This window comes from Dama dama, chromosome 25 (assembly GCF_033118175.1).
Source record: "Dama dama isolate Ldn47 chromosome 25, ASM3311817v1, whole genome shotgun sequence".
Taxonomy (NCBI): Eukaryota; Metazoa; Chordata; class Mammalia; order Artiodactyla; family Cervidae; genus Dama; species Dama dama.
In genome coordinates this window covers 73,896,797-73,923,882 of record NC_083705.1, presented here as the reverse complement: position 1 = coordinate 73,923,882, position 27,086 = coordinate 73,896,797, and positions in this window count along the sequence as shown.

The window sequence follows — 27,086 nt, the reverse complement described above, 5'->3', positions numbered from 1 at the left end:
TTCCCCCGTATTTTGTGCTTTATTCCTTTTTAGCTTATAAGGAATGGTGTACGCGGGAGAACTTGCAAGATGAAGTAGGTAAAGATAGTCTCATTCTTTTCTCTCCTTATAAACCAAGTTACAAGGTGAATCAGTGATTTTATGGGCCTGCCACCAAGACTGCCCATAAAAAGTCTCATTCTTTACACAGCAAAGCCCCGCAGTCCCCCGACAGCTCTGCACCCCACCTCCAAGGCCAAGAAATGTCGCCACCACCTCCTTCCGCCCCGACGTCCACCACAGGGATGCAGACCCATTTTCTCAGCTGTTGGCACCCTAGTCTACAGGGAAAGAGAACTCTGGAACAGCTATCTTTTCTTACCAACACAGTTATTCTGAGGGCTTGGGAGAAGCCTAAGTGAAGCGTCTGCCTCCGTCTTCTTTCTGTCACCACGACAAATTCACCTCCTTGGTTCCCTCTTGTGTGACCCTCGTCCCCTCTGACTCGTTATTTCAGACTGAAGAGTGGATCAAGCGTTGCTTCATTTTCCTAAATGCTCTGCAGTCTGAAGCCGTCATCCCTCCCGACCCAGGCTCCTCAGACGTGCCGAGCGCTCTTCTCTGAAGAGAGCTCTGGCGGGAAGGGATCCGGAGATCACGCACCCGAGGCTGGCCCTGCCCACAGCCCCCGTCCAAATGGAGCTGCCCGCACGACCGCACCACCGCGTTTAGGGCACAGGCAGATCGACCAGCCTGGACGCTCCCCTTCCGCCGTCTGGCCGGGGCCCCTGCTTTCTGCCGATTTCTCCCGCAGGGGTGAGGGCGAGGCCTGGGAACAGCTCTAGGAGCCCCGACTCGTTTTCTGTGTTTACCCCAACCCGGGTGCTGACCCCAGTCCTCACCCCTTTCCAGGGGTGCCAGAGGAGGCCAGGCCTGCAGTCCTTCCTGTGGGGGCTGGATTAATTTTCCAGGGTCCCTTAAATCTTCAGACTTCTCCCCCAAGCATTGCTCCCAGCTGGTACGATTATTATCGTTGGTTTAAAAATTGAAACAGGAGAAGTATTTTCACAACTGCTTTTAGAAACCATTCCCACAGGAAGTGTGTCTTTTTCTTTTTCTTTGGCTGCATCACACAGTGCAGTATGAGTGAGTGAGTGAAGTCGCTCAGTCGTGTCCGACTCTTTGCGACCCCATGGACTGTAGCCTACCAGGATCCTCAGTCCATGGGATTTTCCAGGCAAGAATACTGGAGTGGGTTGTCATTTCCTTCTCCAGGGGATATTCCCCACCCAGGGATCAAACCTGGGTCTCCCGCATTGGAGGCAGACGCATTATCGTCTGAGCTACCAGGGAAATCTTATACAGGGGTCTTAGTTCCCCAACCAGGGATCAAACCCCAGCCCCTTGCAGTGGAAGCTGAGAGTCTTAACCAGTGGACCACCAGGGAAGTCCCAGAAAGTGTGTCTTCTGCCCCATCTAAGGCTGAGTAGGAGATCAAACCAGTCTGTCCTAAAGATGAATATTCTTTGGAAGGACTGATGCTGAAGCTGAAGCTGAAGCTCCCATTCATTGGAAAAGACCCTGATGCTGGGAAAGATTGAAGGCGGGAGGAGAAGGGGATGACAGAGGATGAGATGGTTGGATGGTATCACCGACTCAATGGACACAAGTTGAGCAAACTCTGGGAGATAGTGATGGACAGGGAGGCCTGGCGTGCTGCAGTCCGGGGGTTCACAAAGAAGCCTGAACAACAGCATGTCTGAGTAGCACCTGCTTCTCTGTGTCGGGTTCTGAGAAGATGGTTGTGATCCAACAGCTTCCTGTAACCATCCCTTAGAAGGAACAGAGAGCTATATACACTCCAAATACCATTTTCAATCAGTTCACCAGGCAGATTTTAATTTTAACCCTATGGACGCACTGACAAAGGTATCACCCTATAAAAATAAAGATGTTCACAAAGACATTTTGCCGGCCTGGAGGTGTGGTCAGGAGGGGGCTCTGGGTCTCCTGGGTGGCTGGCTCCCCACCAGGCATCCCCGACCCGTCCGGTGCAGTGATCTCAGGGCCAGCGGGTCCTGTTGAGGAGCCGTGCGTGGGCGCAGAGGGGGCTGGACTGATGGAGAGGGCTGGGCAGGGTGGTGTGGATCTCGGAGGGTCCCGCAGGCTCCCACCGTCAGCGTGAGGCCGCCCATGACTTTCCCTTACTGGGACCCTCAGGCTGCCACCCAGGACCCCTGTGGCTCACCTGGGCCGGCTTCACCATCTCCAAGGGGCCCGGGACACTCAGGGTCTCTCTCACGGCTGATCAACCCTCTCAGGGCCTTTTACCTTTGCAGGGCCTTTCGACCATGCTCCCCTTGGCCAGGACGGGGTCTCTGCCAGGTAGGTTTGCACCATCGCGGCCAGGGCGCGCATTCAGGTCTGGGGTGGGAACGTCTGCCTTGCAACCAGCCCTGCTGAGCCGGCAGCTTCAGCAGAGGGGGCTCCTGGCGGGCGATTCAGAGGGTGAGCACAGGCTGGCTCCCAGCCCTGGGTTTAAGGCTGCAGCTTACGCTGTCAGAACGCATGCCGGTGTGATCCTCTTTCTCACAGGGCTGGATTCATGGACAAGCTGGCTCTGCCGTGGTGATAAAGGCCTATTCAGTGTGGGGTCCAGCCCGCAGGGACACGCAGGGATGCCGGGGTGGGGATGGAGCTCTTGTGCCCCCTACAGCCCAGAGGCGGCAGGTTCATCACAGAGGCTGACTGGTTTTATTTATTTTTTGAATGACTGTTTCCCAGCCAGATCCTTGAGTGATTTATTTCTCATGATGCATTAGTGAGTCCCGGAGTTTATGTGCGGAGGCCTGGGAGTCTCTGATTTCTGAATGAAAACCGTTTCTCTCTCCCTGTGCTTAAGCAGCCTGGGGTCCGTCGTCACCGGCTGGGGGGATGTCCTGGTGGCTGGACCTTCCTGGAAGGTGAGCTCCGGCCGGCTGCACAGGCCAAGGAGGGGGTGCCATGTGGTGTCCACCACCCCTTCCAGCCTGAGGCCACAGGGGTCACTTTTACAGCAGTTCAGAAGCAAGAGCGGCTGGGGGCAGACGCCACTGGCAGCCGGACAGAGATGGGTTGGGTCCCTCCCTTGTTCAAAAGCTGGACTTTGCTGTGGGTGGGAGGTTCAGCAACAGCCTGCTCTGCACAGAAAGACAGAAGAGGAGGTGAATGTGAAGAGATATCATTTTATACATATACTTATCTGTATACCATCATTATATACACACATATCGGCTTCCTAGAGGCTCAGACGGTAAGGAATCTGCCTGCAACGTGGGAGACCCAGGTTTGATCCCTGGGTGTTGAAGAACCCCTGGAGAAGGGAATTGCAACCCACTCCAGTTTCCTGCCTGGAGAATTCCATGGGCAGAGGAGCCTGGCAGACTACAGTCCATGGGGTTGCAAATAGTTAGACATGACAGAGCAGCTAACACTTTCACTTTCATGTTATATACGTATATACAGATATATATGCTGATATATATGCTGAAATATACTGTATATATATATAATGTGTATTTATACACACATACATATCTACACACATATATAGAATATTTATATTTATATAAATTATATTATTTAGATATATGTTATATATATCTAAATATATAGATATATTATATATTACTATATCTTCACACATATATAATATATGTTATGCATATATATACACACATACATATATACATACATTGTCATATATATATGTATGTATGTATACACACTATATATAATAGTATGTGTGTGTGTGTGTGTGTGTGTGTATATATATATATATATATTTCTTTTGTATATGGCCTTCCCTGATGGTAAAGAATCTGCCTGCAATGAAGGAGACCTGAGTTCAATCTCTGGATCAGGAAGATTTCTTGGAGAAAGGAATGGCTGCCTACTCTAGTATTCCTGCCTGGAAAATCCCAAGGAGAGAAGAGCCTCGTCGGCTACAGCCCATGGTTCGTTATATAATCCTCAATCTCACATACACACACACTCACACACACACACACACACACACACACACATCCACATGCACACATCCACACACACACATACACACACACACTCACACATACACACATGCACACATACACACACACATACACACACACACAGACACACACTGACACACACACACATATACACACACATACACACATGCACACATACACACATACACTCACAGACACACACATACACACAGACAGACACACACACACACACACACACACTCACACACACACACATATGATGCTATGCTATGTTTAGTCTCTCAGTCGAGTCTGACTCTGGGCAATTCTGTGGACTGCAGCCGCCAGGCTCCTCTGTCCGTGGGCCTCTCCCGGCTAGAACACTGGAGTGGGTCGCCGTGCCCTCCTCCAGGGGCTCCTCCCAGCCCAGGGACGGAGCCCAGGTCTCCTCCCCTGCAGGCGGAAACTGCCACCTGAACCACCAGGGGAGCGCATATATAATGCATACACACACGAATATATATTACTATATATAATATACATATTATACATTAATATATAAAAAATGTATATAGCTTTCTAGGTGGCTCAGTGGTAAAAAATCTGCCTGCCAAGCAGGAGACTTGAGTTTGATCCCTGGGTCGGGAAGATCCCCTGGAGAAGGAAATGGCAACCCACCCCAGTATTCTTGCCTGGAGAATCCCCTGGACAGAGGAGCCTGGTGGGCTACAATCCACGGGGTTGCGAAGAGTCAGACACGACTTAGCGACTGAAAACAATATATACATTATGTACGTATATAAACACACACACATACCCCAGCTCCTAAGCCCAGGCCCAGAGCTGGCGTTGCCAGCCTGACTCTCTCGGTACTAAACCCGGTGGCTGGGTGCAGAGTCAGAGAGAAGCATCCTTTGTCCTGAGGAACCTCACCTGAGCAGACCGGGGCTTCTTCATCCAGACCCCAGGACAGACGCAGAGAGAAACACTCAGAAACGTGGAGAAAAACCGACGCGTCCCATTCAGTCTGCTGTGTCTCTTTTCACACGGAGAAATGACGTAGCTGTCTCTGCTCTCCAACCCTGCCCTTACCCTTCAGAATAAACGCACACGGGTGCCCCACCTCTGTGCCGTGTAGACGCAGGGTATAACAAGGTCCCATTTGCTGGACACGTGGAATCAGCGTCATGGCCATCGCCAGGCTGGCCTCTGCCTGACGGCCCAGGACTAGAGGCGCCGCTCCGTGAGGTGCTCCCTCCACTTTGCACGGTGCTGACCCTTGGATGGGTACCCAACAAGGCTCCCACAGGATGGCTTTGCCTTCCAGCTGGAAATTCACCCCTGAGCTTCGTTATCGCCCTACAAACTTGCCTGATGCCATCACTGAGACAGCCACCGAACTCATTATTCCATCCTTGGGTCTACTTTACAGCGATTTCCAATCTGTAGAAAGCGGTACTTAGTAGAGTTCCACAGCGTGTTTTCCATCTTGGATGTATTTTAACTCCATTTTCAATACACAAACACCTCTTTAGCAGAACTCCTGCAAGGGCAAGGGCAGGTCTACCTATGACCCAATTAGCAAAAGGTGTCCTTATTTAAGAGTTATAACAACTTATTATGATTTTTTCCTTTACTTAAAAAGATTAAAATTGCATAGACTTGTTATAAAGAAAGCAAATCTGAAGAACTACATGAAGTAAAATATTAGCTTTGTCCTTGGAACCTCCCCCATCCTGTTTCTCAGAGGATACCAATGGTAATACTGCGTTTACATTCTCTGAATTGGAACTCTTGATGAAGATTCCAGAAACCTTGTCAAAACTGCACTTAGGACAATGTCAACAGTCCAGAATGTTTCTCCATGCAAGCTGCAGACAGCTTCAAGGTAAAAAAACAATGGCCATTTTCTTGAGCAATGCATTTCTCATATTTCCAACACAAAATCATCATTATCTCTATATCTTTTAGATATACAGTAAGGAAAAGTAGAAATATGTGAACAGTATTTCACTTGATGACACACACAAATCTTTCACCCAAAGACTGATATTTCTTTACAGATTTCTTTTTGATGTAGAAAAACTGGAAAATATTTCCACGCAAAGCACCAATAAATTTGTATTAAAGTGAATGAAATTAAAGATCCATATAAGAACATCTTGTAAAACGGTATAAAGCACAATATAAAAAACATAATATAAAATAAAAATACATTTTCCACAAATAAATTATGTCCCCAAAGATTAAGTGTATTCAAAATGCAAAGAACAGCTAAATAGAGTGTTTTCTGAAAGCTGTAGGAGGGTTTTAAGTATGTTTTTTAGTGGGCAAGGAATCCTATTTTGCAGAGCTATAAAAGTTGCTTTCTTTTTTTACCCTCAGAAAAGTTCTAAAAAATCTTTCCAGATTCTTAAGCCTGCTGAGAGTCTGCAAAAATCCAAACAAATGTTAAAATTGCCCTCATGTTACATCCATTTTTAAGAGTTTATGATATAACTTACTCAAGAGACAAATAATGCCTATGCTATGATTTATGTAGGTAAATAAATAGCTTAAAATACAAACAACAAGATATATTAGAAAGAGAATTGGGATAGTTCTGATTCCTGTAGCTATTGCAGAAAATAACACTTGCCATATTTTACACATTAAAAATGTTCCTTTTTATTTTAGGAAAGAAAAACAACTCATCTGAGCTTTCTTTCTTTAAACATCAACAACAGAAAGAGGGCATCTGAGCAAGTCTGTGAAGGCCCTGAAAGAAATACGAAGACAGAATTAAAAATGGAGACTGCTGAGAGCCAATGGAGAAGCAAAGGTAAAGCCAAGCATCAAATTCAGATTAAGGGAATCTTCATTTATTATTGGGATTTCTCTTAGATAGCATTTCAAAATACTTTATATAGATTATAAGATTAATTGCTGTCATATTTAGAGAGTTAAAAGGCAAGAACATATTGATCGCTTCATTTTATAGATGAGAATACTGAAACAAAAAAAGAAAAGCCCTTCTGTTCATCGAATGATGTTATTAAGAGAGAAAAAGTCAAGCCACAGAGTGGCAGAAGGTATTTGAAGTCTATATATCTGATAAATAGCTCACATAACTTCTTAACTTAAATAAGAAAAGGACAGACTACCTGATTCAAAATGGATAAGAAATATAAATAATCATAACTCACAAAAAGTCTTCCAAACGGCTGCTAAATATATGAGAAGATACCATCTTATCAAAGAAATGCAAATTAAAATTGTAAAGATGCATCACTACATAGCCAATATAATGTTAAAAATAAACAACTAAATAAATGTTTGTGAGCACATGATCCTCCCACTGCCTGTGGGAGTGTAAATTGACGTGACTACTTCCCAAAATTGTATGATGAGATCTGCCAATGCCAAGCATGATCCAGCAACTCTCTTCCTTAGTATATACCCTACAGTCTATACCCTATACCCACATCTGAAAGGAATGTTCAGAGAAGCATTATTTGTATGGACTTGAAACTGGAAGGAAGCTCAAATGCCCATCAACAATAGAATCCATCAATCTACCGTAGTCTTTCCAGCCTGTTGGAATACTACACAGCACTGAAAATGAATTACCACCTACTACATAAAAAAGGGGCTTCTCTGGTGGCTCAGACGGTAAAGAGTCTGCCTGCAGTGCGGAAGACCCGGGTTCGATCCCTGAATTGGGAAGATCCCCTGGAGAAGGAAATGGCAACCCACTCCAGTACTCCTGCCTGGAAAATTCAATGGACTGAGGAGCCTGGTGGGCTACAGTCCCTGGGGTCGCAAAGAGTCAGACACAACTGAGTGACTTCACTTTCACTTTCACATTAAGAAAGATGGGATGGAGCTCAGAGATCAAGGGGAAAAAATCCAGACACAGAAAAATATCTAATCCTGACAAAGACAACTAATCAATGTGGTCAACAGTGAGAAGAATGGCCGAAGGTTTGGCTGGAAGGGAGGATTATGGAGTACAGGTCATCACCCTCCGTATCTTGCACAACTTGGCACAATACGTGGATAGGTGAGCTTTACAAAAACACACTGAGCTGGCACTCATGATGTGTGTGCTATAGTCTATACACAGATGACACGTTTGGAACCTTTAAGTAGCTCGAGCAGCCCACAGGGTAAGACCTCTCAAGTCATGGCTGGTTGGCTTCCGGATAAATCACTGATGTTCTTACTCATCCCCAGCCCTCCTCCCTGTAGAAGAGACAGACTTGAGGAAATTCTTCGTCAGGTTAACAGTGGGAGAATCCTCCAGTAATCTTAAGATTTGAGAACGTGATTGTGCTTTTGAAGTTTAGACTCAGGGATGAGACACAGTGCTGAAAGCATCGCTGCGTGGAGAGAAGGGCATGGCTAAAGCAGACGTTACAGCCCAGAGGCATTGTCAAAACCAAACTCTCCATGAAAATATCCTAGATTTCATTCTTTTTGTGTCTTCAGGCAACAGTGTATAGCGAAAGCATCTCTGGATTACGGGGTAGGACCACCAACGTCTTACTGCTTCTGTAACTTCCCCAAACCAGGCACCTGTTCATGCATCCAGAGTCAGGGACTTGGGTCCACTGGTCTGTGGTTGAGCAAATTTAGTGGATGCCAGATGCTGACTGGAGATGGGGAGCAGGCAAAGGAAAGACATTCAGGCTTTTGAAATGTGCGGTAGTTAATTAACTGACACCCATTTTACCGATATGTTGAAAAAGGAATAAAAAGGGTAGAAATTGATAAATGATGAACAACATAACTTTATTCCTTTCCAACAACGACATCACAGTTGTGGGTGAATTGTTTTATTCTGTTTCGTTGTGTCTTTGTTGTCTTTCTCCGGCTGAAGAGAGATGTTACCTGTCTTGTTTATTTCTGCATGTATACCACCTTGCAGTGTTGGGCACATAGTATGCATTTAATAAGTACCTCTTGAGGAGTAATTAAATCCTCAAGGATGAATCACCATGGTGTACAATTTTCTCTCCTCTGAATGAAAAGAGCCTCAAATTTCATGTGTTTAGCAAAAGATCTGCAGTGCTGTGCTTAGTCACTCAGTCATGTCCAACTCTTTGTGACCCCATGGACTGTAGCCCGCCAGACTCCTCTGTCCATGGGGATTCTGCAGGCAAGAATACTGAGGTGGGTTGCCATGCCCTCCTCCAGGGGATCTTCTCAACCCAGGGATTGAACCCAGGTCTCCTGCATTTCAGGTGGATTCTTTTCCATCTGAGCCACCAGGGAAGCCCCTTATCAGAAGATACATATATCATAACCATAACTAAGAAAGAACTTATTCACCTTTTCTTACAGATATATTCTTTTTTTAAAAAAAATTTAGTTTAACTTGACTTCTTTCAGGGGTGTCTTTTTCCCTTGGTTCATCTGATTAAGGACTTTCCTTAAATAAGGATAGACCCTTGAGAGGTAGCATAGTAGTAAAATCTGTCTGCCTGCCAATGCCGGAGATGCAAGAGATGTGGGTTCAGTCCCTGGGTTGGGAAGATTCCTTGGAGGAAGAAATGGCAATGCACTCCAATATTCTTACCTGGGAAATCCCATGGACAGAGGAGCCTGTTGGCCTACAGTCCATGGGGTCACAAAGAGTTGGACACGACTGAGCACACACGCACACACAGGTCCTTGAGAACCACTGGTCCAAGAGTTGAATGATCAACTCACCCTAACTCCAGTGGGAAGCAGACTAACATATATTGGATTAAATGCAGAAGGGGCACGAAGTTGGCCAGGGGCAAGACAGTTCAACTGAGTAGTTCAGGGACTGTAGAAGAATATCACAGAGACCAAATTCATTCTTTTCAATTTTTCCAAAAAGAACCCAACCCTTATTAACTGAAAGTCAGCACATTTTGGAATTCTAGGCTAAAGCTAACACTAACAGATACTTATTACGTTCTGTACAATAGGACCTTTCAGATTTATTATCTTGTGTTTCAAATAATGTTTTTGATGTTCTTTCATTGAACTCACATTTTATGGGGTTCGATAAACTGACATGTATGGAGATCCTTGTCTGTGCCAGCCATTTTGATTGAGATTTTTATATCTTTTCTCTCATAAAATTTTCTGAACGGACTGATGGGAAGCAGACACTATTAGTAGTCTCTTGTCATTGTATGGGAAATAGAAAAAAATAAAGTAGCTAAAACATAATGGGGTTTTCTCCTTCCTGAGAAGTTTGAAGGCTGTCAGTTTAAGGCTGTTGGGGTCCTCTGTGGTGGAAGTATTGTTGCTGGTCAGTCACTAAGCAGTTTCCGACTCTGTGACCCCGAGGTGGAAGTGACCATGGCTGGATCTTGGAGACACCTCATGGTCCATGATGGCTGCTGAATTCCAGCCCTTTTGGCCTTTTTGCATCTAGCAGGGAAAAGATAACAGGGATAAGGGTCAGGGAATAAGGAAATGCCCTTTTCTTAAGGCAACGGTTAAATTGGCATATATCCCTTTCTTAGAGTGTGTTGGTCAGAATTCAGTCACATGACCACATCTATTTGTGAAGAGTGCTGGCTGGGAAATGCGGTCTTCGTTATGGAGAACTGAGCTGAAAACTGCTAAGAAAAAAAGGGGGAAATGGACAATGGCAGGTAGAAATTGTTGCCACAAATTGTGCAATCATTTTCTGGTACAACATGGACACTGAAGTCAAAGAATTAAAGACTGTATGCGCATAGATTTTAAGTTGACTTCTGTCTGTGATTATGTTTCTGGAAATTCAGTGTGAGTACCTGCTTCAGCACTTAGCTCACCAATCAGTATTCTGTCAACAGGCACGTTTCCTATTCAAGGAACTTTTCTACAGTACAAAAAGTGCATTGAGAGATGAGTTTGCAAGTATACTTCCAGTTTTTAGGCCCCATGTGAAGGGTAAAACCAAATCAAACAAAAGCAATAATAAAAAGGAAACAGATGACCCTTGCGTCAGCAAGTTTGTGAAGCTCTCCACTCCTTTTGTGAGAGGAGAAATGTAGCTAAAATGATCAGAATGACCAGTGATCAGTGATCGGAAGAACAGTAATTTCTGCTTATTGAAAGAGATGTTCTCTTCATTCTCCATGTTAACTGTTACTCACTTTTATTTTTCAGTTCTAAATTGACTCAGGAGTTGTTATAAAAACTGCCAATAATATTCATGGCTCACAAGTAGGCCAAAAAGAAGATAATTTTAATTCATACTGTAAAGTATATGGAACCAACTACACTTTGGACCAAAAAAAAAAAGGGTCCAACGCCAGCGAGAACCCTGGCAGAGAAAGGGCAAACCTCAGCCCATAAGAAAACACTATCTTCCCTGCTCCAGGATGAGGTCCACTAAGAAGAAACACATTTAAGTTGAAGTTTAGAGTAATCTTAACACTCTCGTCACCAATAAATGGCTATTTCTAATGTTGAGTGTTAAGCCTTTCTCAGTCTCTTTTCTAACTCTCTTTAACTTCTCACTCTGATTGCTCCATATATTTTACACTTTTCTCAACAGAAGGGGAAGAATACTACAGGTAGACGTGTAGGAGGCCCAGCGATTCCACAGCAGCCTTTCTCTGTCTGCAATGTCACTGTTCTTGTTCAGCCGTTCAGTCATGTCTGACTCTTTGCGACCCTGTGCCCTGCAGCACGCCAGGCTTCCCTGTCCTTCACCATCTCCCTGAACTTGCTCAAACTCATGTCCATTGAGTTGGGGATGCTCTCTGACCGTCTCATACTCTGCCGGTTTGCAACATTAGGACAAGGTTTTCCTTAGACCCAGCCTCAGGCACGGACACAAAACACCAAAGAAGCTAACGAGAACATTTGAAGCCACATGTGATTCTGGGATTTCTGGAACTTTAATAGCTTTCCACTTAAATTTTTGGCTATCATGCACTTTAGCTAAGAGAAAAAAAAAAAAATAATGAGTTTTACAACATTCAACTTGCTTTATAACATATTACATAATGGTGTAAGCTCCATAAAGAAGGTTGTGTGCAGTGCTGTAAAACTTATTAGGTCACCGATATTTCTAGTTTCGTATTAAGAAATTAGAAATAATGGTGCAGATTAGAGTTACCAGAATTATTAAAAATCCTTTGAATTGAATCAGTCATTCCCAAGGATATACTAATGAATTTGTAGCCTTAGAAAAGAAAAAAAAAGTTTCATTTATACATTCACCTGAGGTGAGAGAAGTCATGTTAACATTTTAAGTTTTATGTGGACTTTCCATGGGCAGCAGGCTTCTCTCTGCTCACCTCCTGCTCCACACAGCTCACCTTAATTTTCATTTTGTAGGCCCCAATGTGAGAATGATTTTTCAAAATTAGACATTTAGTCTGAATATAGTCATGGCCAACTATCCTGCTTCAGATGTTATTTTAGGTTGAAGTGTTTAAGTTTCACGAAGTAGGTTAAGGTCCGACACATTCTTCAGGTTGCACTTTTCCCTTCATCCTTTTGCTCAGCTTCCTGGTCCCCTGCCTTCTTGGTCTAGACAGCATCTCACAGCTCCAGGTTCTGACAATGACCTCTGTGGCTGGCCACACCGCCCTCCCCCTGCGGTGCCTGCCAAGCTGAAATATTCCTGTCTTGGCCTGATATCTCCAACTAGAGGGAGAGTTTTTGAGGCTGGCAGTACACAGCACAGATAGAACTTACACAGAAGAGAGCCCAAAGCTGTTTCTTTTGAGTGTGAACAGGAGAAAAGGACTAACAACAGAAAGAGCAATGTCATAGTTTATGCTGCACTCTGCTTTGAAAACCAGAACTGCAATCGGCAAACAGATAAAGGACTGGTCTGGACTCACGATATAATTCATCTGTCCTTCTCTCCAAAAGGAAATTGCCTCTGGACAAAATGCATCTCTCTGCTTTTCAGGGCAGAGTGGCAAAATACAGAGACCATCGGCCTGTTCATCAGTCACACGTGTCTTGGGAAGATATCACTACTTTATCCCATCAATCTTTACCCATCAGTCCATCCATGCACCACCCATCCATTCATTATCTACCCGAACATCCAACCATCCACCACCATCCATCCATCTCACCAACCATTCACCCATCCATCCAATTAGTCATCTGTCCGTTTGCCCAGCCAACCAGCCAGCCAGCCAAGTAGACTTTACATCAGCAAGTATTGATGTACCAAGTATTGTAATGACAATAGTGTACAAATGTTATTTCTGCCCTCTGGGAGCCCACCGTAGGATGTGCATATGGAGGCAACGCAGACCACGGCAGGAAAGGGAAACTGGTACTAAGACTGGGTGTGATTCTGTGGGAGCAAGATTACCAGCAAAAATATTGGGGAAGGCATGTCAACATAACCTCCTTCACAAAGTAATGTGGTATAAGGTCAGCGCTTTCCAGTTATATTTGACCTAATTTATGACAAATAAGGGGCTTCCCAAATGGTGCTAGTGGTAAAGAATCCACCTGCCAATGCAGGAGACGAGGGTTCAATCCCTGGTTCTGGAAGCTCCCCTGGAGAAGGAAATGACAACCCATTCCAGTATTGCTTGCAAAGTCCCATGGACAGAGGAATCTGGTGGGCTACAGTCCACAGGGTCACAAAGAGCTGGACACAACTGAAGTGACGCAGAACATGACAAATAGGGGAAAATATGTATCCTTTACATCGAGTGTAGTGAACATGTTGCGCTGCAAGTGTACCTTTGCTTCCCGTACTTTTAAGAAAAAAAGTCCCAACCTGCATAGTGAGATGCTGGGAGAGTCATGGCCTCAGGGTGAGGATGGACAAAAACAGAGCCAGGACCCAAAGAACAAGGAGGATGCTCGTGTATCTCGACACTGGCCTGGAGTGGAAGAACGGAATCTTCTCTTAGACTCTGCACCTCATGCAGTGCGTGCATGGGTTTAGTTGGAATTCACACTGACAGAAAAGCACAAAGATCCTGAGGCAGAGAATTTATCTCACCATGGTTCAAAGCTCGTGGGCTCCCAGACTACAAATAGTCAAAATGCAAACCCTCTTCGTAAGACTCTCATCTCTAGGCAGGCCTGCGGTGCTCACACGGAACCATCAATGGGAACTGACACCTCAAGTTCAGAGAAGATGAAATGCAAAGTGAAGTAATCACCTTAAGATCCATATCTGTAGATATGTAGTCATGTTAGCCATATGAATTGTGGATGTACACTCAAAATATCTATCTCCTCTTTACTATAATTGGATATAAAGCTTATAAGAACTGGCCATATTTATATTTAGGGCTATAATATCAGTATGTGACAAAAATATGGTAAAATTGTTACTGAGTAGTTTATTAACCATACACCTAGGCAGAAATATGTTATAGGTCTCTTCTCATTGAGGTGTAGTTTGTAGAGATGACACTAAGTTTAGAACACCATCCTACAAAAAGGGCAATTCCTTCATTTCAAAACAAGACAGTTTTGATGAATAAACAATATATGATAATTCAGAAAGGATTCACCATAGGGAATGGAAATACTGTCTACACTTCTATTAAAATATGGCACATATGATACAAGTCTATGATGGGCTTATATAATTTTTTTTTTTTTTTACTGACCGATGGAACTTTATAACTTTTACCTGGGGAACCATCTTTGTTCTGTCTTGTCCTCCATTTTTGACTTTTTTTCCCCTCCACCACCTGTATTGAAATTCTACTGTGCACCAGGAGAATGTCTACTTTGTTCTACTCAGGACCAGGTATCTTAGAAGCCCACAGTCCAGCAAAGAGACAGACCAGACGCACAATTACATGTTTAAAATACTCTGTGACCAAATTTATCGTTTATGCACGCAAAGGCCATGAGACTGGCAATCAGGGATGGAAGGCTGTGTCTGCTTGCCGTGCGGAAGGAGGAGGGGAAGGCACGTACAAAAGAAAAGCTACAGACAGAGAATATGAGCTACTTCCTGAAAAAGGGACGGGAGGACACCCTGCTGAGGTGCTGTGTTTGCTTCTATTTGCATATAACGTTCTAGAAGGGTCTTCTTCTTCCAGGAGTTGGTGATGCACAGGGAAGGCAGGCACGCTGCAGTCCCTGGGGTCACAAAGAGTCGGACATGACTGAGCGACTGAACTGAACTGAACTGAAGGGTCTTCAAGGACAGATCTCTGGGATGGGTGAGTAGTCACAGAAAACACATAAACACAAGTTATTCTCATGTTTTGGGGACTAGTTATTGATTCTCAACTGCTTCAAAAATCTCTCTGTGCATCCTCAGTCACACAGGGTTGGAGACCTGCGTTTGCTTCCTGGTTTGCGTCCAAACGGAACCTGTGGCTGCGGAACCCCAGCAGGTAGGCGAGAACCCAGGATCTCTCAGTCCTCCCTTCTCTTTCAGAACTCATGCTTCCGGTGGCCACTGAAGACTGTGAATAGATTCTAGCTCTGCAAAAAATTGTGCAAGCTTCCCTGGCTATAACTGGCCAGCCCCGCTAACAGGCTGTGAACAGGCAAATCTGGAGAGGCTCCCAGTGTCCTGCATCCAACAGCCTTCAGATAGCTGAGGATTCTGAGTTCTTCTCTGCCTGTAAGAGTTTGCCCTGGACCCCCAAAAACCCATGGAGCTTGCTTCATTTTCCTTTTTATGAACTTACTTAAGTTGCATTCTTGAAGACCCCAACTAAGGGGTGTGTGTGTGTGTGTGTGTGTGTGTGTGTGTGTGTGTGTTTTCTTTTCAAATAAAACAAATTGAAGTTAAAACTAACCACATGTCTCAGTTAAGCCAGGCTGCCTTGTGATTCTTGAAAAATAAAAATAAGTGAGTAAGTGCCTTTCAAAGAGATACGTTAACCTCCTGCCAACACTGTTGCCATAAAATATGATTTTTTTATTATTATTCAAATGTGAGTCTGGGGACATGATTGAGGTTTTCCTATAATCAGTAAAAATGAGGAAACAACTTAAAAATGTTTGGGCAACCTCCAAATGGGGGGGGGGGGAAGCTTTTAAAGGTGAGTGAGTTAATGTAGCACATGTTATAATAAAAACTCAACAAAAAGTAGCCCTTCTAGTCCAATATTCTGGCATACAAACTCAGCCATTCTTCAGTCAGACTTTACAGCCTTATTTCTAATAGAGACCCCCTAATTATAACCCCCACAACATGAGGGGTGTGGGAAGGTAGGAATAATTATCTAGGGCCACAGTCACAAGGAGGGGGAATGAAGCCTGGGCCCCATCACGGGTTTTTTCCAGCCCTTAAAAATTCTTTCGATTTACAATGTGTGACATTGGAAAAAAAAAAAAAATCTTGTCCCTAAATGTGAAAAGTGAGGTAGCAAAGAACAAAACTTTCAAATGCATTGAAAGTGGCCCCCTTTCTTAAGGCAATCATGTCTTTTGTTTTTATCGCAGCTTTTATTTAAGCATCACATTTTCAGTGGTACTCTCATTTTCCAAGTCACCAGGCCAAGTGTGAGAGAGGTGTAAACACATCATTTGTAGCCCTGTGCTGTTTCAACTAAATGCGCAGTGTGGTTAGTTTCATCAAGAGTGATTAAATCACCATTGTCATAAACGAATGCATTCTGACTTTGCTGTTAAGCCATTGGGTCAAAGTTCATGGTCAGAAATATGTGTCCTTAGTGAAACATTTTATCACGAAGAGAAAAGGCATTCAGAAATAGACTCAAGTGAAGTGTCACAGAAGAGTCATCAGTGGCCCATGCTTGCCAGAATTGAGAGGCTCACTTGCTGTGAAGTGAAGAGAAATATTATTGTTGCAGAATCGTGTGCAGATGAAGCAGGGTAGGAGCTCTGTGTCTATGCAGACCTTCGCTCTCTCAGCAAGTGCAGCTCTGGGTAGAGCTGGTTCATGGATGATAAATTTTAATCTGTTGCTCAAGAAGAAAGCTGATCAAACCAGGAATGGGCACTATTTTTTTTTTTTCATTAAAAAAAAAAAAAGTATTTATTTTTAACTGAAGGATCATTGCTTTACAATGTTGTGATGGTTTCTCCCAGACATCAACATGAATCAGCCACAGGTGTACACATGTCCCCTCCCTCTGGAGCCTCCCTCCCACCTCCTGCCCCATCCCACCGCACCCCACCCAGCTTGTCACAGAGCACCGGTGTGAGCTCCCTGCGTCATATAGCAAATTCCCACCAGCTGTTATATACGGCAATGTATATGTTTCAATGCTACTCTCTCCATAGCTCCCATCCTTCCCTTTCCCCACTGTGTCCACAAGTCTCTTCTCTGCATCTGCGTTTCCACTGCTGCTCCGAAGCAGCTGGAATTCATCAGTACCATCCTTCATGATTCCATGTATACGCGCTAATATGCAATATTTGTTTGAGCACTGTTAAATGGATCAATCTAGGTGCTTTAAAGGTCAGAGTGTGGCTCAGCTGGTAAAGAATTCACCTGCGGTGCGGGAGACCTGGGTTCGATCCCTGGGTTGGGAAGATCCCCTGGAGAAGGGAAAGGCTACCCACTCCAGTATTCTGGCCTGGAGAATCCCATGGACTGTACGGTCCATGGGGTCGCAGAGTTGGACACGACTGAACGACTTTCACTTTCAAACTTAGAACCATTTTCAAATTCCAATTGTGTTTCTTGGCTTCCGTGCATTATCACGGACTGGGGATTCTCAGTGATTTCAAGTCTTAACAAAAGATGAATCAGAAGATGCCTGGCACAGAGTATGGCAGTGAGAGGGAGTGTGGGGGGAGCTGGGACGTAGTTCCTGTAAACAGGAGCCATGGAATCCCTCTCCTTCTTCCCAATGACGCCACATGTTATATCGCAGAGAAAGCCTCAGGTAGAAGTGAGCAGTGATGTGGCAGATAGCCATAGGTATCAATGACTGGCCATCTGGGACAAACTCCTGTGTGTGCACTGGGGCAGGGGAGGAGTCAGAAACCTTGGCTGAAATGAGATGTAAGAAAATGGACCTGTCTAGGAAGCAGGCTCCAAAAACTCAAGGCCACGGGAAACCTGGAGCAATTATTTTGCCAGGAACAGATAAGGGTCAGTGGTTTGTTGCCAGGAAAGCATCAGCTGAAAGCCAGGTCTCTGTTCAATGACTAACATTCACATAGAAACTTAAAAAAAAAAATCAATTTCTAACCAGTATCTCACATTGAGTGGCAACATGCTGAGTTCATTGACTTTTATATTTTCATCCAGTCATGTGGATAGGTTTAAGCAAATGACATCTAATCATTTCCCCCAACAGTTACATTTTTTCTACATTAGGGAAACTGCTGTAAGTAGAATGTAATAATCAAATTAAAGGTTTATGCACAGACTCAACTCAGTAGTGAACGGAACATTCTGGTGGGTCCACATTTCATCAGAAATCTTTCAATTACTGAAAGAATTATTGTTTTCTTTAACACATATGTCTAGCAAGAAAATGCACTGAGCTCAAACTGAGCTGAAGCCTCGTTTGATTGTTATGAAAATAGGATATGTTTTCCTACATCAAAGAAATGAAAACTTGCTTCATGAGCAGAAGATGTGTCATATTTTGGAGAGTCAGGATCTTGGTGATGGAGGGACCGGCTGCTGTTGGTCCATCTCTGGACCTCATGTGTCCATCTGTCCTCACGCTCTTCTCAATCTGGGTGAGACAAAAACATGTAAATCCAAACTACCTTCCTTCCAGTGTCATTGTATCTTAGAGGGAATTGCTGACTCTAAAGTTCTAAAGTTCAAAAAGTAATGATCAGAAAATAAGATCAATTCCTTAATTCCTCCCCTCCTCAAATGCTAACACAATCACGTGTTATTGGATAATTCAAATGTAGGGACTATTTCTAAAGAGCTGCATTTTCTGAGAAATGATCTTTCTCTTTAAACAGAGGCAGTTTTGAATGAGAAGTATAGAATTTTGTACAAGCTGGCAATGAATCTTAAGAAAAATTCATCATCACCCTGCAGTTCTGTATTTCTTTTGGGGGTATTTTCCCCCTTCATAATTCAAAGCTTAAAGGAGTTTTTAAAAACCAACTTGGGAAAAACACCATTAGTCTAACTCTAATGTAGAACTTTTAAGTTATGTTAAATTTTAAGCCTAAAGGTTTAATTTCCATGCTTTCTGGTTGTAAGCCAGGCAGACTCCAAATATTCGCTTAATATGCTTTCTTATGGTTTAATGTGTAGTAATTTTAGGATTTTCAAAAATTTTTTCTCCTGAAAAAAAAAAAATGCTCTAGTCCTACTTCTGGGGAAGAAAAAAGGTTTAAGAGCAAACTTACCGACTAGAATGATGAAGCTCATTAGTATATAACTTGAAGAAAAAAAGTATGAGATATTCTACTTAAAATTTTTGTTTTACCTATATCTCACCCCATAAATCAAACAAAGGAATCAATAGTAAAGTCATAAATGTGAAATCACATTCAGAATAAAAGGGTGTGATAGGCAATCTTGAATGGGGAAGGAAGTCTTGAATGTGTCCAGGATGGAATGTGACAACATCTTTTTTCAGAGGTTTCAATGCTAAGTAACAGCGCCTCTCCGGGCCTCACCTACCCAGGTGTGTGTCCATCGCTGGAGTCAGCGTGGTGCTGGGGACAGGCGGACAGCCGGGGCCCTGGGTCCATCACGACCAGCCTGCTTTTCTCATGGTACAATGGAGAGGGAGGCAGGGTGCAAGCACCTGGCACCTGGGAGCTCTCATGCAATATCCCCATTGCTCACTGCTCACCGTGAGCTGATAAGGCAGAGATGGCCCGGTGAGGGAGAAGAAAAACGTGCTCGGGGCAGCAGTAATCTGTCAGGTTCGCAAGAGCCGTGGCATTGGCACTGTCAGAGGAGATCTGTGACACTTTATGTAGGAAATTATGTTTTAGCATCTCCCAAATTGTTGCACATTAAATTAAGGGAGAAAATGGGCTTTCTAACAAATAAATAGAAAATTTTTTTAATAGGAAAATGAGAGTTAAATAACAAGCCATAAGCACTGCCAGGGGTTCGATTAGAGGTGGAAACTGTGTCCATGTTTCATCACGACGTCAATGGACTCCTCCTGGCCCACAAGTCTCTCCCCTTTCAGCCAGAATTGCATGACGAGAAATGCACTTGGTTTCCCCTGGCCCACTCTTTCTGCATCCATTGTGAAAGTGCTCCAGGTTGGCTGTGAGTCCCTCTCGCAGGCTCCCTTTTCTGCCGCCCAAGAGTGGCATCCTCATCTCGACTGCGAGGACCCGACATTGGGCGGGAGGAGAGGGGAAGGGGTGGAGGCATCTGCAGAGCGAAGACACCCAAGGCTGAGGCTCACGGGTGAGGTCACTGGCAGGAAAGCAAATAGTTTTTCTTGATAAAAGCTTACGATACGGCAGTGGTTCCCAAAGTGCCATCCGTTTGGTACTAGCAGCGTTAGCCTCCCTGGGGGCAATGTCAGCTATGCAGATTTTCAGGCTATCCCCGGGCAGATGGAGCTGGAGATCCCAGAGAGCAGGCCCGGTCCTCTGTTGGAACAAGTCCCAGGTGCTTCTGAGAGCAGCCTCAGGAGGGTTCTGTAACGGCCAAGTTTCCTAACCTTGCCAAATGCGAACCACCCCCTCCCTAGATTTTCCCAATGGGCCTCTCTAGGGAAGGGGCTCATGTGTGTGTGTGTGTGTGTGTGTGTGTGTGTGTGTGTGTGTGTGTGTGTGTACTAAGTGACTCTTTGCGACCCTATGGACTGTAGCCCGCCAGGCTTCTCTGTCCATGGAATTCTCCAGGCAAGAATACTGGAGTGGGTTGCCGTTTCCTTCTCCGGGGGATCTTCCTGACCCTGGGATCAGACCTGGGTCTCCTGCGTCTCCTGCGTCACCAGGGGGGTTCTTATTGCTGACTGAGCACCTGGATCTGGTGCCCAGGTGATTGCTCTACCCGGAGCACTCTGAGGGCTGGGCCCATCCTCTAAAATGAAGAGCAAGTCTCTTGGGCGACGTGAAGAGTCTGTGACTAGCTCAGTACTTTTTTTTTTTTTTTTATCATTTAACAGGTAACTATTTAATTGTGAGCACCATCTTTGGATTTGTCTCCATAACTTATATTTGTGATTTTCATTTACTCTGAATGTTTTATTTGCCCCTGTTTACCTTTTGGTATACTGCTTTACATTGGGAAAGGATTTTTTTGTTTTTTCTCTTTCTGATTTGGAAATGATACAGAATGTCTTCAATCTTCTAGTAATTTACTCTGATTACCACTTACCTGTATTATTTGCTACTTAAAGTGTCCTCCTTCGTCAGTGATATTTATGGCAAGTCCTTCAGTCTGATAATGGTAGCAATAATCTCTCTGAATTTTGATTATGTCCAAAAACGTCTACATTTTCACATCTCCCTTGACTGAAAAGCTTTTCCAGTTATTCGTTCTGGTCCCCACGTCCTTCATGTTCCTCTTGTTTTATGATTCTTCCTCCTTTGAGAGTTTCTATTAATTAAATATAAAGAAATTAAATTCTTCCTCTGGGATTATCTGCTTCTATTAAAAGAAGTAGTCTTGTCAAATTCTTGAATCATAAAACATTTCCAAATTCAACCACACTTTTCATGAAAAAGGAACTATTTTTGGTACAACTGCATAAACAGACTGGGTGCCCTGCTATAGAAAACTGATTCTTTGGGGAAAAAAATATTACATTTCTCTTTGGGGCTGTGCTTTAAATGACCTGGGGAGGATTCTAAAAATACACATTCCCAGAACCCCCACACACCCTCAAAACGAATCATTATTCCCAAGGAGGTGGGTCCATCGCCCACCTCAAAGGAGGCATGTGCCGGATAAAAGGCGTGTTCCCACACCCAGGACTCTCCGCGTCTGGGCCAAGACAGTGTGTTCATCGCGACATCAGTACAGGTCCTGACGCGGTACCCTGCTCCTCCTCATCCGTGACAACACATGGCTTCAACCGTGTTTCTGAGTATGTTTGTTGACGTGACTTTAGGGAGAGCGCTTAACCAGCACCGCTGCCTTCAGGTGGAGGCTGCTTTCACCGTCTGTACTCTCAGACTCCACTAAGACTCTCCAATTCTTCTTTCCTAGAAAGACTCCGCATCAGGCATCACTTCCTTCTGGGTACAGTCTGTATCTCTTTGGGGTGTGTGTTTCTAAGGCAGCCCACTACTTGGCCATCATTTATTTCTTTTCTGCCAGCATTAACGGGAGAATACTGTGCTGGATTCCAAAATCGATGAGACTCTGCAAGGGAAGAGTAACTATATCTAGTTGATGAACATATGTTGTCTCAGCCTCACTGTGCTTTTCAGCGACTGTACATGTATAATCACACACATATTTATAATAAGTAAATGTGCATATTTATATGCAATGGGTGCTTGAACTGGAATTTTTCAAGTTACATAAACTCTATATTTTAGCTCACAGTTCTTGGGGATTTGGGGAAGAGAGAGAATAGGGACAGAATGGGTTGTGTGCAGAAGGCCCAGCCTAGGATGGCTCTTTTAATTCTAGATGGTGGGTGGTAGGTGAGAAGGTTACAGACGAGGAAACAGAGATTCTGGGAAATGCATGGAAATGCCCCAGCACCCGCACACAGGGACAGCAGAGAAGCCCAGGTCAGTTCAGTTAAAGGAGGGTGAGACCTGTGGGTATTTCCCCCTCTGAGCACCTCCATCTGTGCAGTCTAGGCCAGCGCTCACTGAGGACCAAGGAGCAGTTATCTGTGGACACCTGCCATCCAAACTCTACTGTTAATTATATAGCTTAATTTTTAAAATGCTCTCAAGTGGAAAGCGTTGGAAAAATATTTCACAGTTATTAATTCTGTTCAGAAAAAGATGAGTAAAAATAATGCCTATCAGAGAGCACTTTAAAACACAGACAACTATCAGAGATTACTTATATGTGGAATCTAAAAAAGATGCAAATTAACTTATTTGCAAAACAGAAATTGACTCACAGACATAGAAAACAAACATATGGCTTCCACAGGGGAGAAGAGGGAGGTATAAATTAGGAGTTTGGAGTTGAGGCACATTACTGTATATTTCCGTATATTGTATATCACAGGGAACTATATTCACTATATTGTGATAACCTATAATGAAAAATAATCTAACAGTGGAAACAGTGGCTGACTTTATTTTGGGGGACTCCAAAATCACTGTAGATGGTGACTGCAGCCATGAAATTAAAAGATATTTACTTCTTGGAAGGAAAGTTATGACAAACCTAAACAGCATATTGAAAAGCAGAGACATTACTTTGCCAACAAAGGTTCATCTGGTCAAGGCTACGGTTTTTTCCAGTGGTCACGTATAGATGTGAGAGTTGGACTGTGAAGAAAGCTGAGTGCCAAAAAATTGATGCTTTTGAACTGTGGTGTTGGAGAAGACTCTTGAGAGCCCCTTGGACTGCAAGGAGATCTGACCAGTCCATCCTAAACGAGATCAGTCCTGGGTGTTCATTGGAAGGACTGATGCTGAAGCTGAAACTCCAATACTTTGGCCACCTCATGCGAAGAGTTGACTCATTTGAAAAGACCTGATGCTGGGAAAGGTTGAGGGCAGGAGGAGAAGTGGACTACAGAGGATGAGATGGCTGGATGGCATCACCGACTCAATGGACATGGGTTTGGGTAAACTCCGGGAGTTGGTGATGGACAGGGAGGCCTGGCGAGCTGCAGTCATGGGGTTGCAAAGAGTTGGACACGACTGAGCGACTGAACTGAACTGAACTGAATATGTATATATCCCCAGTGGCTCAGATGGTAAAGAATCCACCTGCAGTGCAAGAGACGTGGGTTCGATCCCTGGGTCAGAAAGATCCCCCGGAGAAGGAAATGGCACCCCACTCTAGTGTTCTTGCCTGGAGAACTCCATGGACAGAGGAGCCTGGTGGGCTATATACAGTCCATGAGGTCGCAGAGAGTCACACATGCCTGATCAACTAACACTTTCACTTTCACGTATACGTACACATCTGAATCTCTCTACTGTACACCTAACACAATGATGTAATCCAACTACACGTCAATAAAAAATAAAAACGGAGGCTCTTACGGGGGTAAATATTTCTTAGGGGATCATGGTGATGTCTAACTGCTTCCTTTTGAGAGACTCTGAATGGAACCAGAGCACTTTACCTGCACCTAATTGAATTAACCATCATCTGTGGTAGAGCCTTCATGCATTGGCTTTTCACCATGAACACCAGTCTGGATGATAAGGGGCATTTCTGAGTTTGCCTCAGATTTTGGCTACTGACTTGCACCTGTTAAGCCACTGGTTCCTCATGAAGCTGTAAATAGGCCATACTATTCATTTTACTGGAGGAAAAAAAAAATGTGCCCACTAAATTAAGAAAAGTCATTCCATTGAAATTTGATGAAAAAATACATTGCAAGTCAGGAAACTCAGATGGGGAAACTGTTTAATGTGTTTCCAGAGGTTAACCAACCACATTCCTTCATAAACATTTAAGCTCTGGGAAAACAGATGATATTTGACCCTTTCAAAACATCTCAGCTATTATCAAACATCTCAGTTACTACTTCAAGTATGTGGTTGTTTCAGAGAAAGCGCTATAGCATCTCCAGGCCTGCTGCTCCACACACCAGCATGCGAACTCCACGTCCTCCACGGAACCTGGGGGTACGTGCACATGACCACGGGGAAGCGGGGGTCTTTGCTTTTCTCCACATAGAGTTGTTGGAGAGTTGGTAAAATATGATACCAGTGATAAAGACCCCCCCCTTGCCAATGCAGGAGACACAAGAGACTCAGGTTCGATCCCTGGGTCTGGACGATGCTCTGGAGAAGGGAATGGCAAACACCCCACTCCAGTTTCCTTGCCCGGAGAATCCCATGGACAGAGGAGCCTGGCGGGCTCCAGACCATGTGTCCCAAGGAACTGAACATGACTGATCACACAGGTGCACACATCGAGCTGGGTCTGGGGACAGACAGCCCCGGGCTGGGATCAGGAGCTCACTTCTGCCAGGCCTCTGCCAGGTGTTTCGATGGCGCCTCAGCTGGTCCCTGTCCAGCCTTTGCTGGGGCTGGACAATGGCTTTTCCCTTGTCTTATTTTTCCTTCTTGGACATAAATTTCTACAGAGCAGGTGCAACATGGTCTCATATCTACTAGCACTTGACAGAGGAGTACCCATAGTAGGTTCCCCAGACGTAAGATGCAAGATGTCCTCCAAGAGGGGAGACCTTGCTCTCCTTGTATTTACAGGGTTAATATCCAGAGCGACAGCCCGAGGGGAAACCTGAACACATTCACAAGGGTGTAAGACAAAATATGTGCCTAGCAGCATTGTTGATGAGAGCGAAATGCAGGAACATTTTTAAATGTTCAAACATACGAGGTTTGATAAATAAATTATGATTTCTCTCTACAGTGAAACACTTTGTCATTATAATAAATTCTGAGGTAGTTCTATTTGCAGTGGCACTGAACAGTGCTAATGATTTGTTAAGTGAAAAAAGAAACAGGTCCAAAATGGTATGATTCTGGTATTATTAAAAGTCTATTTAAGCATGTATATATGCCAAGGGAAGGATATGCATCAGAGCTTTAATGCAGTATTTTTCTCTGAGTGATAGGATTATAGATATTATTTGTCCCGTTTTCTGTTTTTGCCCATGTGTATTTTCAATGTGTTCTATAAATGTATGAGCCAATGGAGTGATCTGAAAAAAAAAAAAAATTAACGGCAATAACAGGGAACGAAAACAAAAATGAGAAATAACACATATGAGACCCATTGGCCACATGGCATCTTATCATAAATGACAGTTTACAGACTGAATTGTGCCCCCCCCATTCCCCAAATTCAGACACTGAAATCTCAACTCCCAGTACTCCAAAGAGTGAATTTATATAGTCTTTAAAAGAGGTAGTTAAGATAGAGCAAGGCCATTCGGGTGGGCCTACTATCACTGACGCTTACTCCTTGGAAGGAAAGTTATGACCAACCTAGATAGCATATTAAAAAGCAGAGACATTACTTTGCCAACAAAGGTCCATCTGTTCAAGGCTATGGTTTTTCCAGTGGTCATGTGTGGATGTGAGAGTTGGACTGTGAAGAAAGATGAGCACTGAAAAATTGATGCTTTTGAACTGTGGTGTTGGAGAATGCTCTTGAGAGTCCCTTGGGCTGCAAGGAGAGCCAACCAGTCCATCCTGAAGGAGATCAGTCCTGGGTGTTCATTGGAAGGACTGATGCTGAAGCTGAAACTCCAGTACTTTGGCCACCTCATGCGAAGAATTGACTCATTGGAAAAGACCCTGCTGCTGGGAGGGATTGGGGGCAGGAGGAGAAGGGGACGACAGAGGATGAGATGGCTGGATGGCATCACCGACTCGATGGGCATGAGTTTGAGTAAGCTCCAGGAGTTGGTGATGGACAGGGAGGCCTGGTATGCTGCGATTCATGGGGTCGCAAAGAGTCAGACACGACTGAGCGACTGAACTGAACTGAACTGAACTATCACTGATGTCCGCATAAGAAGAGGTTAGAACACAGACCCATAAGGAAGAAAGGCCATGGGAAGACACAAAGAGAAGACAGCGGCCTACAAGTCAAACAGAAGGGTCTTAGGGGAAATGAAGCCTGCGAACGTCTTGCTCTGGGGCTTCCAGGCTCTGGAATGGTGAAGCCATGCATATTTGTTCTCTAAGTGACTCACCGGTTGGTGCACGGTTAAGGCAAAGTCATTCAGGGCTGCCCTTCTGAGCATCAGTGGCAAGTCTATACTAGATGTGGTCCTAGCGGTAAAAAACCTACCTGCCAGTGCAGGAGAGGCTAAGGGATGCGGGTTCTTCTCCCCTAGAGAAGGACATGGCAACCCACTCCAGTATCCTTACCTGGAGAATCCCGTGGAGGGAGGAAACTGGTGTGCTGCAGTCCATCGGGTCATGGAGAGTCAGACACGACTTAGTAACCAACCACGAGACCTTCCCATGTTTTATCCTATTTCATGTACACATCAGCCCTCTGACGCTTATTATTAATTTCATTTTATGGTAAGGGCACTGAGATATTCCAGGAAAACTCAACAAGACTGTTCCCTTACATCACAAGGACCAAAGCCCTGGATCTCTTAGCTGCATCGCCTGGCTCTAGAAGTCAGCTCCTGCCTGTAAGGCATGCTTGCACGGAGCTTCCTTCTCTAT